A 14,895-nucleotide genomic window follows, 5' to 3' on the forward strand; every position below is an offset into this window, starting at 1 on the left:
AGGTACACAGAGTGGCAGTAAACAGAATGCTATATAGTGTGGCTGAGCGAGCGGTGTACTACTATTCCCAGCAGCGACACAATGACAGGGGGGACCCTGGCTAGCGTGGCTGGAGCGCGAACTACCCTGCCTGCCTACCCAAAGCTAAACCCACAGACAAATGGCGGAGATATGACGTGGTTCGGGTATTTATTTACCCGAACCACGTGACAGTTCGGCCAATCAGAGCGCGTTCGGGTCCGAACCACGTGACCCGTTCGGCCAATCACAGCGCTAGCCGAACGTTTGGGGAACGTTCGGCCATGCGCTCTTAGTTCGGCCATGTGGCCGAACGGTTTGGCCGAACACCATTAGGTGTTCGGCCGAACTCGAACATCACCCGAACAGGGTGATGTTCTGCAGAACCCGAACAGTGGCGAACACTGTTCGCCCAACACTACTTCCTGCCTGTCTGTGTTCCCACCGCCAGGGTCCACAGAGTTATGCGCCACTAGCTATTATGCCACTAGCTATTACACCACTACAATAGCAATATACTGTTGTAAAAAAAAGGAGGAGACCAACCTGGTGAGTCGCAGTAAAGGCACCATCAGTGACTTGATCCCGTACGCTTACTTCCTGGAGCGTGCTGTGCGTAGAGTGGTGAATCAAGCTGTGGAGGAGCATGAAGCGGAACAGTTATGACAGGAACAGTTGTGGGAGCAATTTTCATCAGAATCAGATGTTTCCTCAACACCTGCGGCAGCACAGAGGGGGGAGGAGGAGGAAGAGTCGTGTGGGGAAGAGGAGTCAGACTCGGATGATGAGGAGGAGGAGGAGGTCTTTGGAGGAGGAGGAGGCGGCGGCAGAAGAACAACCGCAGCAGGCATCGCAGGGGGCTTGTGATGCTCAACGTTCCCGTGGTATTGTTCGTGGTTGGGGGGAGGAGGATGACTTACCTGACGATACTAGGGAAGTGCAAGAGGAGATGGCTAGTACGTCTGCATCCAACTTTGTGCAGATGGCGTCTATCATGCTGTCCAGCCTGTTGAGGGACTCCCGTGCAAAAAAACTCAAGTGGAATGAGCTGTACTGGGTGGCCACGCTACTAGACCCTCGGTATAGGCACAAAGTGGTGGAGATGTTTCCAAATCACCAGAAGGCAGAAAGGATGCAGCACTTGCAGAACAAGCTGGCAACTATGCTTTACAATGCATTTAAGGGTGATGTCACATGGACCTTCAGCGTAGCTGGAGGCATTGTCACTGAGAAGAGAAGTTGCCTAAGTCACAAAAGTGTTCAGTACCTCACCTTTATCAAAATGAATGAGGCATGGATCCCAGAGGGCTACTGCCTGCCCAAAGACTAAGTCAGTCCCCACACACAGCATCTCTGCCTGCACGCCGTGTGACTGACTGCCTGCCCCAAGACTACGTCGCTCCCCACACAGCATCTCTGCCTGCAGGCCACTTGACTACCTTCTCCGCCACCAACAACAGGGTCCAGGTCTCCAGGCAGATTTCTGATTTTTTAAGGCCGCTGCTAGCAGCGACCACTATAATAATTTTTCTGGTGCGTGTTCATGCCTGCCTAATTTTTCTGGCTGCAGTGCAGCTGCACCAACAAAACAAAAGGCATGTACATGTGCTTATTCTCCTTCACGATCATTACCTTGCTGTGGTGAAGGGGCTTGCGTATCACAATGAAGCAATGACCGCCGGCTATATGAGTGTCTCGGGGGTGGCACACCAAAGATACTAAGGTCACTTTTCATTGTGGACAGACCAAATTTGATCAGCTGGACAGTCACTGTTGTTCTATCATTGAGCTACCTCAGCCCGGCGACCAGATGGGCTTGAAAACCGCCACGGCCTGCACTCTGACCATGTTGCGCACCACTCCAGCACGGCCGTCACTACGCAAACAGCTGTTTGCGGTGCGCTACACAGTGAGTTTGGTGTGTCATTGTGAAGCAGTACTCTAATTACACTCCCTGATTGATGTATACACATGCAAGATGTTTTAAAGCACTTTAGGCCTGCAATTTAGCATTCAATGTGATTTCTGCCCTTAAAACGCTGTTTTGCGTCCAATCCGGATTTTTCCTGGGGACTTTTGGCGTGTATCCCACTTCGCCATGCCCCCCTCCAGGTGTTAGACCCCTTGAAACATCTTTTCCATCACTTTTGAAGCTAGCATACATTTTTCTAGTTGTCAAAGTTCGCCTCCCCATTGAAGTCTATTGCGGTTCGTGAAAGTTCGGGCGATCCAAACTTTCGCGGGTGGTTCACGAACCCGGTGCGTTTAGATACAGGGCATGCAGTCTTATCCTGGCAGAGGTGGTGCATGCCTGAGGGATTAACCAGTCAGGTGCAGCATGTTTTTTTGGGATGTGCATCACCCCCCCCCCCCCCCCTCTTGTTTTTTTGCTATAGTTGTAACTACCAGGTTAACTGCTCCCAGCCCATATTTCTGAGTTCAGAGAACACATCTTCTAAGATCAGATACACATGAAGATAAATTATTAGTTATTTGCTATTGCTTGGGCAAAGGCTGACATTACTTTCATCTAATGTCTACTATTCCATAAGCAATCCTTGAAATGTAAAACTGAGAATTTTTGTGTTAGTTTTATGTGTGTTTGTTTCATTAATATGCAGGCACATACATTATGCTAATATCTAATTCCTAATATTGTATTACTGGAAAAAAAATGCAATTAAAATCTCACATGAGTGTTTGTTTATTCTTATGCACACCAACAGTCTTCCATACAAATGAATATCCCTTCAATTTCTGAGTTTGCTGCATCACACACACACACACACACACACATGCACGCACACATACGCACACACACGCACACACGCTAAAAGGGGAGTGTCTCACTGCTTAGAGCTTGACAAAATTAATGCTCCATCCATGCTTGCTGGCAGAGAGAGGGAAGGAGACAGAGAATGGTGAGCCACTAAACATACAGTCTTATGGATTCCTGCCTACACAACCAGGATTACACAGGTAAATCTGCTTACAAGTAATGTTCTGAGTGGTAACAAATAATGCAGATCACAGCTGGAGCCCCAGGGGGATGTTCCCTTGTTTCTTAAAGAGAACAACTGCTGTTAGTTTGAACAAAGCAAACAATAGATTAGCTGTGCAATTGTAATTGTGCAAAGTGAACATAACCTCATTGTGTTGTGTTTCTTTGGCTACAGTATCTTCAAATTTTCTAAGCACAGAATGTAAAATGTGATCATTCATGAAGTGTGCTAAACTATACAGCATAATAATGTTTTAACATTTTTTCCAGGATGTGTCATCTAATCTTTAGATTATAAAAGATTACATTATCCTTAGATAATGTATCATTAGACAACTCTTCTAGAAATTCAGCACTATAAATTATAAAACTGTCTGTTCCATTAAAGAAAAACATAAAGATTGGATCATGCTGTGGTTCAAACGCTTTGCTTATAATTGCTGAAACAAGAGGACATATGATATAATAAAAAAAAAAAGTTTTCAGTTCTAATGCATCATGCCCTCTCTGCCTGCTACTGACCTATAAATAAAATATCTTCATTATTTGTGTGATACACACACACACACACACACACACACACACACACACACACGCACGCACGCACGCACGCACGCACGCACGCACGCACGCACACACACACACACACATACACACACACACACACACATCCACCCAAAACTAACAACAAGCTGGGTGCACACAATGGAATTTCCCATCCACTCTGGAGATTGCATCGTGTGTACCTAGCGTCAGCCCCGTGATAATATCGGTGATCTGATCGATGCTTTCATTTTCCTTGTTTTTGTTTTTTTTAATCCCTAACTACACTCTACTGCTTTCTTGATCCCCTTCTGCCTATATAACTATTTATAGACCTTGTTAGAGCTATAAAAACGGATTAAAGGGAAAGCAATTCTGCTAATCTCCACTGCTCACAGTTTAAGCCACAGCTACTAATTGTATATCAACATTTTTGTGCAATGCAACAAGTCCAATTCTGAAAAAAAAATATACTCCAAACATTGACAAAATTTCTCTATAGTATATGTCATGTGGAATGCACTTCATGCCCGAAATGTTTATATTCCTAAGTTTTTAGTACTGAGATATTAAAAAACTGGAAGGTATATATTGTATTGCAGTTAAGGAAGAGACAACTTTAACACATTTGATAAAGGTGCCCATTAAAAAGGGCACAAGAAATAGCTAGTAGAACACTGGTAAATTTACCAATATTATACTACTTGGGTCATAGTAAAATATTGGTAAATATTACCATATTTTACTATATGAATCAACCTCGCCCTACACTCACACAGATCAAGCCCCCTGGTCAGGGCCGGATTTACAAAAGAATTAGAGAATACCAACAATATGCAGATATTGCCAATGACATGCAAACTTTACCAAATATACGCTATTACCAACAACAAGCAGATAATACAAATCACAAGGAAGTAATACAGATTAACACACAGTTTCTAATTACATGCAGCTACTAATGACTAGATTTTAGAGATGGGTACATTCTATTGATAGAAAGGCGGTGGTAGGCAATATGGATGGTCTGTGAGTTGATGCATATATTTGGTTGAAATTAGTCTGCAAGTTGAAAGTGATTCAAATCAAAATCAGCTTTAATGGTATTTGAGTGGTCAAATTTAAATCAGTGTGGCCTCTTTCAGACGGGAGGCTGAGCGGTGTGCCGCGGTGGAAAATGGGCGTGGCGTGGCTATCCCGCATAAGTGGGCGTGGCCATGACATGTGGGTGGAGCTGGAGGGCGGATTCGGGCGGGGCTGTTTGCAGAGAAAATGGATATGGGGGTGATTGATAGATTTGGCCATGACATTGTATGGGCGGAGCTTAACCTTAGCACAGCAAATATAGTCAACTATGACCATTAAATAATAAATGCAGCAACAGTTACCCCAGACACCAGAAAATAAAAACGCAATTTGTGCAACATTTCAACAGAAAACAAACAGAATTTGGGCCACATTTCAGCAGAAATCAAACGCAATTTCGGCCACATTTCAGCAGAAATCAAACGCAATTTGGGATACATTTCAGCAGAAATCAAATGCAATTTGGGCACATTTTCAGCAGAAATCAAACGCAATTATGGCACATTTTCAGCAGAAATCAAACACAATTAGGGCCACATTTCAGCAGAAATCAAACGCAATTTGGGCACATTTTCAGCAGAAATCAAACGAAATTAGGGCACATTTTCAGCAGAAATCAAACGCAATTTGGGCCACATTTCAGCAGAAATCAAACGCAATTTGGGCACATTTTCAGCAGAAATCAAACACAATTAGGGCACATTTTCAGCAGAAATAAAACGCAATTAGGGCACATTTTCAGCAGAAATCAAATGCAATTAGGGCACAGTTCAGCAGAAATCAAACGGAATTAGGGCACATTTTCAGCAGATATCAAACACAATTAGGGCACATTTTCAGCAGAAATCAAACACAATTAGGGAACAGTTCATCAGAAATCAAACACAATTAGGGCACAGTTCAGCAGAAATCAAACACAATTAGGGCACAGTTCAGCAGAAATCAAACACAATTAGGGCACAGTTCAGCAGAAATCAAACACAATTAGGGAACAGTTCAGCAGCTATCAAACGCAATTAGGGCACATTTTCAGAGCTGCAAAAAGAAAAGAATTTACTCACCTGGCACTGGCAGAAGTCTTCTCTCCCCGTCTCCTCTCCTGGCCGGTGGCCGGCTCCTCAGGCGCGCAGTTCCCACGGAGCTCCCTCCCTCCTCCAATCTCCCGCGCTGATTGAATTAGGGCTACGGGAAGATGGCCACCTGAAGCCCTGTACTGGAGGCATAAATAGTCTCCAGAGCAGGGCTTCGGCGGCGGCCATCTTCCCGTAGCCCTGCCCTACTCTGCTCTGCCAGCCCCGCGGGGCTGCGGGAAAACAGTGGCGTCACGCCGACGTCACTGAGCCGCCGAGGCCCCTACGATCTTGAGGCCCCAAGCGCCCGCTTGGTTCGCTTTATGCCTCGCGGCGCCCCTGCAGCTACCATAGCTGTAACTGGCGAAAGACCTGGAGAGGTTTGGGACTAGCAAGAGCCCTGGACTCTTTCCACACAATGTCTGTTGCATTGCAACAGATAATCGGGCTGCTATGATATTCCTATGGGGTACAGGGTAGCATTTGCAGTGAAACATACATTTTTAATTGCACTGCATTGGTTGTGACATGTCTAGTCACATGTCTAACATGCACTGACTTTTCGGCAATGTTGCAATTCTACCACAGCTTACTTTGTGTGCACGAAACTTTAGTGATGTCATACCCACAGTATACATTTAAAATGGATTCCTCCCGAAAGCCTGCTCAGGTTATTGCTGGTTTCATAGCTGAAGGTAGTAAGTAATCTGGTTGCTGTTTTAAATAAAACCTGAATTAAGGCCCAGTTCACGCTTGTGTTTTTTGCAAAAACGGTCCATTGGAACGGATCCGTTCCGTTCCGTTTCGTTCCAAAAACATCCATTTGCAATCAGGATCCGGTCCGTTTACGATGTATGCGGTCCGGCCAGTGGCGGCGCTACACTGGGGCTTGCCCAGGCTTCAGCCCCAGCTGGCAACTTGTTAGCCCCTCTTAAAGCCCCCCCGCACTTGTCAGATGACAAAAAATGATCGAGGCGCCAGCCGCGCTAATAAGGGATGCGGGAGCCTGCTTTATTCCTCCCTCCCTCCTCCCTTCCTATGAATGCGCCCCCACCTGCTGTGAATGTCCCCCCCCCCCCCTAGGCAGTGTGTGCGGAGCAGAGCGGAGCGGTAGGTCCTCTTACCGCAATCCATGCTCACCGGCAACTAGTCTCCTGCTTCCTGTTTACCATGACGTCACAGGAAGCAGGAGACTAGTTGCCGGTGAGCATGGATTGCGGTAAGAGGACCTACCGCTCCGCTCTGCTCCGCACGCACTGCCTACGGGGGGGGGGGGGGACATTCACAGCAGGTGGGGGCATTCAGAGGAAGGGAGGAGGGAGGGAGGAATAAAGCAGGCTCCCGCATCCCTTATTAGCGCGGCTGGCGCCTTGATCATTTTCTTCCTGTCTTCTCTGCCCAGGGCAATCTACTCACACACAGGGGCACCTTCCTCCCCACTCACAGGCATTCTCCCCCTTCCACTTACGACCCCCCTACCCACTGGCACCCTCCTCCTACCCACTGAGACTATCCTCCTACCCACTGACACCTTTCTCCCCCACCCAGTGTCACCCTCCTTTCCACCCACAGGTACCCTCCTCTTCACTCACTGGCACCCTCCTCCTACCCACTGACACCCTCCTCCTGCCCACTGGCACCCTCCTCCCCACCCAGTGGCACCCTCCTTCCCACCCACAGGTACCCTCCTCCCCACCCACTGGCACCCTCCTCCCCACCCACTGGCACCCACTGAGCTGCCCTGGGGCCCCCAGCCCACCACCACCAGCCAGGCCTGAGCTGCCCTGGGGCCCCCAGCCCACCACCACCAGCACGGCCTGAGCTGCCCTGGGGCCCCCAGCCCACCACCACTAGTCAAGCCTGAGCTTCCCTGGGACCCCAGCCCACCAGCCACGCAGGCATGAGGCCTCCAGCCCACCACCAGTCAGGCTTGAGGTGCCCTGGGGCCCCCAGCCCACCACCACCAGCCTGACTACATATCCTGGGGACAGCTATACGCCTGGCTACATATACTGGGGACATATATACACCTGGCTACCTATGCTGGGGACACTGTCTGTCCAGTGGCGTAGCTAAGGAGCTATGGGCCCCGGTGCAAGTTTTACATGCACCCTATACATAATAATTGATATGGCGCACCAAAACCTGCCAAGGATAACTACAGTGTCAGAGATACAAGAAGAGGGTGGGGAACAGTGTGCTAATTATTATTACTATTGAAAGTATCTATAGAAGTGATTATTATCAGCACAGGACCAATAGAGAGCTAATACTGTTGTTGAGGGAGGGCCCTACGGGGCCCCTCTGGCCCAAGGGCCCCGATGCGGCCGCTACCTCTGCAACCCCTATTGCTACGCCCCTGTGTCTGTCATTATGTGCATGAACTGGTGAAAAGTTGTCCCTTATGTGCATTTACTGCGGAAACGCAGTCTGTCATTATGTGCATTAACTGGTGAAAAGCTGTCCCTTATGTGCATTTACTGCGGAAACGCAGTCTGTCATTACGTGCATTAACTGCTGAAAAGCTGTCCCTTTATGTGCATTTACTGCAGGAACGCAGTCTGTCATTATGTGCATTAACTGGTGAAAAGCTGTCTCTTATGTGCATTTAATGAGGAAACGCTGTCTGTCATTACGTGCATTAACTGCTGAAAAGCTGATTCTTATGTGCATTTACTGGTGAAAGGCTACCTGTCATTATGTGCGTTTACTTCATTTTTTTTTCATGTAACTACGTTAGCTGGTACAACTACATTAAAGTTAGCCCCACCCACATGACATCATGACCACTCCCAAATTTTCGCCTCCCCCCCCCCCAAGCCCGGCCTGCCAGCCCTCGTGCCCCCTTTGAGCCCCCCCAAAAATCTGAAGCTGGAGCCGCCAATGGGTCCGGCTGCGGTCCGCAAAATAACGCCAATGTGAACCGGGCCTAAGACTGGGGACCATTTTTAGGGTATGGTACAAGACTTGGTTTGAGCTTGGGCTAGATGTGGGTTGTTTTACCAATTTCTGGCAGGTGTTCTGCTATATCCGCTCCCCTTCCCTGTGTGAGCATCACTTGTTGGAGGAGAGGCTGCAACAAGAAGCTGGGTATAGTAATGTAGCCAGTAAGGACTTCTGCCTGACTGTGACAACCACCAATCCTTGACTCTTATGTCACTGGGAAACATCACAAGATTGCCTGTGCAGGGGACACTGTTCAGAAGGAGGGGAGGGAGGGGAGAGCAGTGTAGTCTCTGCCATGAAAAGGAGTCGGAAGAATCAAAGGTCCCAAGACCCTGAATAATTAATCAGTAACTTACTTTGTCCCTGTAACTGGCTGCAGATCTCGCTGGCCGTCTGTATGACTGCACGTGGTCCTGTAATGTAAATGAAGCAGGAATGGCATCTTCAAAAGACCGGGGCAAAGTCTGCACCATTAGACATGGAGTAGGGGGCAGAGCTGTAGCCCACACGCTGTGCAGCAAATATCCCAAAGCCACTTGCTATAACATTCTGTGCTGCTCTCCCCCACCACTCGGCTGTGACTTTACTAACCCTTTGCCTGCACCATGTCATGTGAATTGGAAGGAGAGATAGAGCTTTGTATATTTAGCCTAGCTCCGCTTTCTCCTCCTCCCTCCCCCTCTACAGACTAAGACTTTGTAGTAACTAACTTTCTCCATTCTCCCCTAATAGCTCCCAATGGCTAGAGAGTGCAAAAAAAAGCCAACCAGCCGGGACAGTACACGCTCATCTCCCCTGACACCCCTACCTACCCTGTAGCCTGCTCGCAGCTTAAAGGCAGTGCTGCATCCCGACTCCCTGCATGTGGGTAATGTATACAGCTGTAGGCGGGGAGTTGGGACACTCGCTGTGCTGCTGACATTGCGATGCAGGCAGGCAGGCGGATTCGTTTTCTCCTGCTCTGCCGCTTTTTTACTCTGCACAGGACCCGCCCCTGTCCTATCAGGCTCCTGTAGGCACGTGCCTAGAGTGCCTTATGGGAAATCTGGCCCTGCCCCTGGTGGTGCCCAATCCTAACCTCCTTCCTGGTGGTGCCTAGCGTTAATCCCCCCTTCCCCTGGTAGGTGCCTAAGTTTAAACTCCCCACTGGTAGGCACTGGGCTCCTAACCTAACCCCCCGCCACCCGGTGGATGACTAACCTTAACTCCCACCCCCATACTTACCCTATCACGGTGTGCCAGCTATTTGTAGCTGCAATTCACATAGCGGATACCATTTTCAACAAAATGCATCTTGGCAACCTTTTCAATGTTCCGCAGCTTTAACCAGAGATGGCTGCAGTTCTATACAGTCAGTCCACGCAATTCCCACAAGGAACTCAACCCTCAGCGGATACTTATCCAACGATGTCCATTTATTAAAGTGTTACACGAGTATACACAGCATATCACATCCAGCACAACGTTTCGGGCGAAGTGCCCTTTGTCAAGTGCTCGAAGTCTTACATAGGAATAACACATTTATAGAATCATTCCACCTAACCACACCTTACATAAGGGGGTGGGACCAATACCTATTGCATTTTAACCCTATGAACAGCTAACTCTATAAAAAACACCTGAGACTGAAGTCCTCATTTAAGCCCCCTGGCGACTGCGTCCCCAGCCTATCCATCCACCAGGCCTCCCTCCTCAAAAGTTCCCTAACATGATCCCTACCCTCCCTGTTTGGGAGGATTGGTGACCCCTCCTGCCATAGGAACTCCCCACAACATTAATCATTGCCTGAAGCCCGCAGACACCCCTGTGCATACTACTGCAGTTCTATACAATCAGCAAAACAGTCATGTCAGGCAAAATATCTGGTTATGGCTGCAAATATATACTTTTTTTTTATCACAGTATGGACAAGAATCAGTTATAGATAACTAAGTTTAGTTTTGTTTGCTTTTTCACCAAACATTCCCTGAAGATCAAAAGATTGGCTAGGGAGCTTTTCATGGAAAAATAATCTTGGTCAGTGAGGCTTTCGGAATTAGAATATATTCTTGAGAGTACCTGTACCATTTGCTAATACATTTTTGCTACAGTTAATTGTTTGGGGAACAATAAAATAAACTGCATACAGGGAAGTGCGTTTGTATAACTCCCTTGTGCACAAGTAAAATTATGCTGGTGATAAAAATTATTTAATGTGGAATTAAAAAGTTTCAGCATGTACACACATTTTTAAAATTCACAAAGAAGCGTCAAAACCCTGAAACAAGCATATTGCTAATCCAGTAAAATCATCAGCTAAGTCAGAGTACCTGATTGCATATGCTCATTCAGGGTTTAGGGCTAAAAGTATTAGACTCATTTATGTGCTACTAATGTTTTATTTCTGTAGAACTCACCCCCTAAGGAGCGGGTGGAGATGGATATGGATTCCCTGCCGTACCAGCTGCGACTCACCCCTGAAACTGTACCTGACAATAATTACAGTAAAATCAATAACAGTGTGGCTTTAATAATGGCATGTGAGATCTTGTTAGAGCGGAATTTAGTTATACAGCAAACACATAAACATCAACTTGCGATGGTACACGGAGTGTGGAATAAATCTATCTACAACTTTAAGTCCCTGTCTATCCACTCACCAGTGGCTATATAAGTTCTATGATGGCTGGCATTAGGGCCCTTTGAGAGCTCTCCCTCCCTTTAAAGAAGGCACTTGTAATCCACAGGGAATACAGGGAAAACTATATATCCCGTATTCCAAAAGAGAGGAGAAAAAGGGTTTTCTAAAACCTGAGAGTCAGCAACAAATCCAGGGATTTCTGTGATGGCTCCTATAGAAACTGTAATCAATTCTCAGCTTTCAGTCAGAAATAAACATGGCCATAAGGCCTCCCACTGCAGTCCACAGTCTCAAATACACCTGGGTCGGAATGCAGGCAAATGGTCCACAAGTCCCTCTGTCCAGATGGATATTCTCCTTCACTCTCTAACGATGGCAAAATTCCTACCCGCTGCTATCTTTCTGTCTTGTGCAAACAGTCTGGTTGGAGGGGTTCAGTTTGCAGCCCTCTTCCTTCCCTCAGAACCAAAAATCAGCTCTATCATTTCCACTCAGTTTAGGAGCAGACAGTGCATTTTGGAAAACAATGCACCAGCACCACCTAGGGGCTGCACACTCCCACACTAAAAGTCTTTGCTCCCCAAAGATAGGTTTGTAAGTTACAAACTAACCAAACTTTTGAACTTAACCGTTACAAGGGGCCAGATAACAGTTTGTAATTCATTCATTGGACAGAGGTACTCTCCACCATGGGAAGTCAGGAGCAGAGTGAAGAGAGTCGCAAACTACAGCAGCTTGGGGTATTTGAGCCTCTAGGTTCCTATGAACAGTGGTGATAGCTTGCTCAGAGCTATTCCCCATGAAGTCATAAGTCAGCCTTTTGGGGGGTTGAACTGCACACTATTCTCTTTGTTCAAGAGTTAAGGTGGTTCAAATATCAGTTAATTGTTCTGTAACTTCAGAAGATGGAGGTGAAAGTACTGCTACCGAGGTATCAGGTTCCACTTCTTGCTCAAACCCAGGTAGACTTTCTTCAGGTTCTTAATCACAACTCTGTGGCATGAATTCTGAAGCATAGGCTCTCAATGGACTAGAATGAGGTTCAGCTACAGTTGGAGGGTTTGTATCTGCATGGGTTTGCCACAACCACTGTGCTCCTAAGTATTTTTCCCAATCATTGGCCTCATTTTCATCATCGTCTTCCTCTATCAAAGGGATTGGCGATGATCGAGTTACTGGAGCTCTTCTAGGAATAGTTTGTTCTACTGGTGGCGGCACTCATACGGCTTCACTGAGTGGTAGAAGGTGGTCTTCAATCTTCAGTGGACCAGTCTTTCCCTCAGGGAAGATTTGGTACACAGGAAGGCCAGGTAGGTGAGCACACACAATATAGGGCTGTGAGCTCTACCTATCACTGAGCTTATGTTGTCCACAAAGACCAAGATTTCTCAGAAGGACTCGATCACCTGGTTGTAGATGGTGGATTCTCACTCTTAGATCAAAGCATCTTTTATTCTGCTGTTCCATATTACTGGATGCAATTTAGGCCTTCTCATAAGCAGTCTTGAGGTTTTGCCTAAATCGATCGACATATCCCTTGTGGGAAGTAGTGGAGGCATCAGGTGAGATGCCAAAGGCTAAGTCCACAAGCAACCTGGCTTCCCTGCCAAACATCAGTAGGTAAGCGGAGTGTCCAGTAGAATCATGCTTTGTACTATTGTATGCATGAACCACAGCAGATATATGATGGGTCCAGTGTTGTTTCTTCTCTGAAGGTAATTTCCCTAGCATATCTCGCAGTGTTTTATTAAACCTTTCTGGCTGAGTATCCCCTTGAGGGTGGTATGGGGTAGTTACATAGTTACATAGTTATTTGGGTTGAAAAAAGACATACGTCCATCAAGTTCAACCAGAGAACAAAGTACAACACCAGCCCACCCCCTCACATACCCCTGTTGATCCAGAGGAAGGCGAAAAACCCGTACAAGGCATGGTCCAATTAGCCCCAAAAGGGAAAAAATTCCTTCCCTACTCCAGATGGCAATCAGATAAAATCCCTGGATCAACATCATTGGGCATTACCTAGTAATTGTAGCCATGGATGTCTTTCAAAGCAAAGAAAGCATCTAAGCCCCCTTTAAATGCAGGTATAGAATTTGCCATAACTACTTCCTGTGACAATGCATTCCACATCTTAATCACTCTTACTGTAAAGAACCCTTTCCTAAATAAATGTCTAAAACATTTTTCCTCCATGCGCAGATCATGTCCTCTAGTCCTTTGAAAAGGCCTATGGACAAAAGCTCATCTGCCAGCTCAGTTCTCGATTTCTTCACACCCAGCATACTCAATAATTATTTGATGAGTTTGCTTTCAAAGTCTATGCTCTGATCTGAATGTAACTTTTGAGGAAGGACATAATGAACAATTAACTTCTCTATCAGGACTTTGTCTACAGTAGATACTTTCTGGTCTTCTTTGGCAGGGAAGGCTTGGGCATAGTGGGTGAAATGGTCGGTCACCACTAGAACATTCCCCTGTCTGCTAGAATCCGGTTCCAAACACAAAAAGTCCATGCACACCAATTCCAATGGACTTTTACTCTGTAAATGGCCCATTAGGGCAGCTCTGGAAGGTAGGGTCTTACTCTGTATGTATCTCAAGCAGGAATGGCAGTAGCTTTCTACCTCAGCTTTCATACAAGGCCAATAGAAACGGTTTCTGACTAGATGAAAAGACCTTTCTGCTCCAAGATGGCCATGTTCATCATGTAGAGCTCCCAACACTGTAGATCTGTGTTTCTCTGGAAGGAACAACTGCCACTTTTCCTGTATGTCATCTACAGGTGCTCATCTATAAATCAGTCCATTTCTAAGATGAAGTCTGTTCCATTCCTTGTAGACTAATTTTGCCTCTTCTGGAATTTTAGTTTGTAAGAGTTCTGGTTGCTGGCTTTCTAAAGCTTTCAATGTCAGTCGGCAAAGAGGGTCTTCTAATTGATCTCTCCTTAAAGAGTAACTGTCAGGCTGCAAAAGCTAATTTAAACCTCTATTCTCCTGTCTTAAACAGTTTAGAAGGAAGCCAAAAAGGCAATACTGAAGTTAAAAATCTCTCTTACTTTTGATGTGTGCTGAACAGCAAGGCTGTTATTCCCAAGCTCTTAAAAGTACGAGAGGCCGCAAAACATACTGTAAAGCATTCTGGGGCTGCTTCTTCCCACCTTGGGTCTTCCCCTCGGCTGCTAGTGAGAAGTTACAGGCTCAAGTTACAGCAGCTTGTAACTCAGCCCAGCTCACAGCACTGAAAAATCACGGCATATGTTCCGTTAGAGTATACTGCATGAGTCCCCTATTGTTCCAAGCCACATGGCTAATTAATATTCACTGCACAGTAGTGTTGTCCGGATCATGAACCATTAGGATCTTTTTTGTGAGTCGAATCATCAGGAAGCAGGGAGGACATGACGACACATTTGGCTTCATAGGAGACAGACAAACATGGAACCTGCCATGAGCTGTCAGGAGCATCATTCTCTGCAAATACTATATAAAAATTCTGTGAAATCCAAACGTGGACAGTGAAATGCATACGTAATGTAAGTACAGCCAATATTTAGCTACTGATATATGTGGTTTTTTTTTCTCTGAGACCTTATACCTAACAGCTCCTCT

At 46.4% G+C, this 14,895-nt stretch overlaps 1 protein-coding gene across 6 annotated transcripts in view; it reads left to right on the forward strand.

The window, feature by feature from the left end:
* Window positions 1-2,881: 2,881 nt before the first annotated feature.
* Window positions 2,882-14,895, forward strand: part of LOC137527526 (BTB/POZ domain-containing protein KCTD12-like) — an 820,305-nt gene continuing 808,291 nt past the window's right edge. For all 6 annotated transcript variants that reach the window (XM_068248054.1, XM_068248053.1, XM_068248055.1 and 3 more), the window contains exon 1: window positions 2,882-2,997. The gene's annotated coding sequence lies outside the window, so the exon portion shown is untranslated. The remainder of the gene's footprint in view (window positions 2,998-14,895) is intronic.

The sequence above is a fragment of the Hyperolius riggenbachi genome, chromosome 8 (assembly GCF_040937935.1).
Source record: "Hyperolius riggenbachi isolate aHypRig1 chromosome 8, aHypRig1.pri, whole genome shotgun sequence".
In the NCBI taxonomy this organism is placed as follows: Eukaryota; Metazoa; Chordata; class Amphibia; order Anura; family Hyperoliidae; genus Hyperolius; species Hyperolius riggenbachi.